Here is a 4,100-nt window from a genome sequence, read left to right on the forward strand (position 1 = left end):
GAGGACAACTTATGTTGGAGAGGATGCGGAGTCAGGGGAACACTCCTCCACTGCTGGTGGGAGCGCCAACTTGTACAGCCACTTTGGAAATCAGTATGGCAGTTTCGCAGAAAATTGGGAATCAATCTACCTCAAGACCCATCAATACCACTCTTGGGCATTTACCCAAAGGATGCTCAATCATACTACAAGGACACTTGCTCAACAATGTTCATAGCAGCATTATTCATAATCGCCAAAACCTGGAAACAACCTAGATGCCCCTCAACTGAAGAATTCATAAAGAAAATGTGGTACATTTATTCAATGGAGTATTACTCAGCTGCAAAAAAAAAAAAAATGACATCATGAAATTTGCAGGCAATTGAATGGAACTAGAAAAAAATCCTGATCGAGGTTAACCCAGACCCATAAAGACAAACACAGTATGTACTCAGTCATAAGTGGATATTAGACATAAAGCAAAGGATAACCATACTACAATATACAACTCCAGAGAAGCTAGGTAACAAGGAGAATACTAAGAGGGACATATGGATCTATCTGGGAAGGGGTATTAGATGAGATCTCCCGGGTAAACTGGGGCAAGGGAGTCAGTAACTGGGAGGGGATGGGGGAATATAACATGAAGGAATGGGATGGTTGAAGGGGGAACAGATGGAGAGGGAGAGCAAGGAAAGAAATACCTTGATAGAGAGAGCCAGTATGGAGTTAAGGAGAAACCTGGTGCTAAGGAAATTTCCAAGAATCCACAAGGATGACTCTGGCTAAGACTCCTAGGAATAGTGAAGAGGGTGCCTGAACTGGCCTTCCCCTGTAATCAGACTGGTGAATACCCCAACTATCATCATAGAGCCTTCATCCAGTAATTGGTAAAATCAGATGAAGACATCCACAACCAAGCACCAAGTCAAAATTCCAGGAATACAGTCAAAGAGATGGAGGAAAGAATACATGAGCAAGATCATGATTGAGAAATCCACAGAGACAGCTAAACTAAGCTCCTGGAAACTCATGAACTCTGGACTGACGATGTGGAGCCTCAGTGGTACCAAACTAGGCCCTCTGTATTTGGGAGACAGTTCTGAAGCTTGGGCTATCTAAATGGCCTCTAGTAGTAAGACCAGTATCTATCCCTAGTGAATGAGCTAGCTTGTTGAAGCCCATTCCTATGAGGGGATGCCATGCTCAGACTTAACGCAGGGGGAAGGGCTTGGTCCTGCCCAAGTTAATGTGCCAAACTGTGTCAACTCCCCATGGGGGCCCTTACTGTTTGGAAGAGTGGATGGGGAGTGGAAGAGGGGTGAGGTGGGGGGGTCGGGTGGGAAAGAGAACTTTGGTAGGAACATAAAATAAACCTTAAAAGTAAATAAATATAAAAATAGAGACATTCCGTTGAGGGCCCTACCCTGCCTGGGAGTAGTGGGTGGATGGGTTGGGGGGATGGGCTGGGGGTGGGGGAGAAAGTTTGGGGGTGAGGGGAGGGAGAGGGAGAAGGGACTTGAAATAAGCTTGTTCCCTAACTAGAACTAATAAAATAAAATAAAATTAAAAAAAAAAAATTTAAAAAAAAAAAAAAAATAGAGACATTCCAGGATATGTGTAAAATACTTATATAGACACATTATTTAAAAGTATCTGTAACATTTTCTGTTCTTACCAGTAATGGATGATAATTCTTGTTTTTTCTTATATCACCAGCATTTGGCCTTATCATTCTTTTTAATTTTAGTCATTCTGGAGTATAAAGTATTAGTTCAGTACAGTTTTGACACACATTTACCTTATTAAAAATAATATTATATGGATATTAACTTAATAAATCACTCATATCATTTTGTGCTTACTTAATAATTTATTTGTTTATTATGTTTTTGAGAAAAGTTCTCACAATGTAGTCCTGGTTGGTCCAGAACTCACTGTGTAGACTAGACTAAACTCAAACAGATGTTCCTGTCTCTGCTTCCAGAGTGCTAGGATTAATGGCATGTACCATCATGCCTGGCCTTAGGAATTCTTTACATGTTCTTTTTTAAATCTCTTAGTCAGATTTACATGTTACATACATTGCTTCTCCACCACAGAAATTATATATATATATATATATATATATATATATATATATATATATAATTTGCATTACAATTGACTTTCTGCTTTGGTTATCTCAATTTTGTTAGCATAAACAGAACAAAATAAAGTATTTGAAACTTTGTGGTAATTCATTTTACAAATTTGTCATAGTTGTTAAAATGAAAGGTAAATTTGTCATTGAAAAATACAGGTCTATGTATGGACAGGATAATTTTTAAGTATTTACTTTATCTTTAGAAAAATTTAACACAGAAAAATAAAATGAATTCAAGTTCAGCAATGATTAATAGCAAAAAAAAAAGTTGGTGGGCCACTTAGAAATTTAGTTTTCAAAAATGTACTTAATCCAGGCATTACTTACAATAAAATTTCTTTCAATTAGAATACCTTCCCTTTACTTTTCATCAAGCTGACTCTAAATTGCCTTCAAATCCCAGCTTGGCCATCACTCTGTCATCAAAGCCTTCCCTGACCTTCTGAATTAGTTTAAATTCACCTGTTATACACTGTCCCTTTCTATGAATATAAAACGGCCGTGTTTGTTGGATGATTAACTGCCCATTAGATTATACAGATAAAAAGGCAGTTGCCCAGTGGATCCCCAATATCATTGTATGTTCTTATGCACATTTACAGAGAAAACGAAAGCTACTGTGAGTAGGATAGATGTATACAGCTGAATATTGCTAAGCTACACTAGAATGTAATATAGTTCTTCACTTCCCAAAAAGTAGTTTCTTTTTGTTTTTTTTTTTTTCTTTTTCCAAAGGGATCTTCCTCAGTTCTTGCGTATGCACAATAATGCAGTTGCTTCTAACATGGAAGCCACAGAGCCAAAAGGGTCAATGAATAAAATTAAGTAAGTTCATGAACTTGGGTGGGGAAAAATATCTTTGTTTTTATTGACTTGTAAATGAAATGTAAGGGTTTTTTTCATTTTGTATGTAGATAATAAACCACAATAATATTACTAACAATTGAATTTCACCAGTATAAATCAGTAATTTTCCTATCAATTAACAGTTGTTATAAATACCTCAAAATACAGCTAATGTCCATCAATACTTTAAAAATAATAGCAATTATGAAACTCACCACTAGATCTGTTGCAGGGTAAGTGGGATTTCAGGGGAGAGAGAGGAACTCGGGAGATGAATCTAGGTGCATGGGGTGATGCCAGCAAGACACAGAACAAGGGACACACAGAATGGAGGAGATGTAAAAAACCACATATTAGAACATAGGTTAATAGAATTGGGTTAATATAAGTTGTAAGAGCTAAACTAAAGGCCAAGCTTTCCTAATTAATAAGTCTCTGTGTCATTATTTGGGTGGCCCACAAGAAAGTCTGACTACATTTGGTGCCCAACACATAGCCCATAAATTCACATAGGGCCTGAGAAGACTAAAAAAAAAGTTCTGAACACAGAGTTGGACTTGACTTCCTGACAACCATGGTCTCGGGTAGGCTGCTTGAGGCCTAGAGAGGTATGGCTCCCACAGCTGCCTGCCCCCACCTGCTGGACCCAAAGTGAGTAGAGCCAGCCACCAGCACCATGTGCTAAGCAGAGCCACCCCGTGATGGTCAGAAAAAAACTACACACACACACACACACACACACGCCATGTCCAGGCCAAGAAAAACTCTGAGCAGGTTACAGTGTGCTTGAAAACATGCATAGGTGGGAAAGAAATAAAAGAAAATGGGTAGTCATAAGTGTGTGTGTGTGTGTGTGTGTGTGTGTGTGTGTGTGTGTGTGTGCATGTGTGTGTGTGTGTGTCTGTGTATGTATCTTATGATTAATAAAGTATTTAGAGAGAGAGTAATGTAATATAAAAAGAATAAACCACACAAGAATGAGAAATATAACATAGGACACCTGTGTAGGGACGGCTCCCTACATGTCCCGCGCGCTCTGTATTTCTCGCCAGCAAGAAATCATACACGGGACACTCGGATCCTTCTGCAGACAAGCTTTAATGCATCTTGAGAGTGGAGAGCATAA

This window comes from Cricetulus griseus, chromosome 3 (assembly GCF_003668045.3).
Source record: "Cricetulus griseus strain 17A/GY chromosome 3, alternate assembly CriGri-PICRH-1.0, whole genome shotgun sequence".
Lineage (NCBI taxonomy): Eukaryota > Metazoa > Chordata > Mammalia > Rodentia > Cricetidae > Cricetulus > Cricetulus griseus.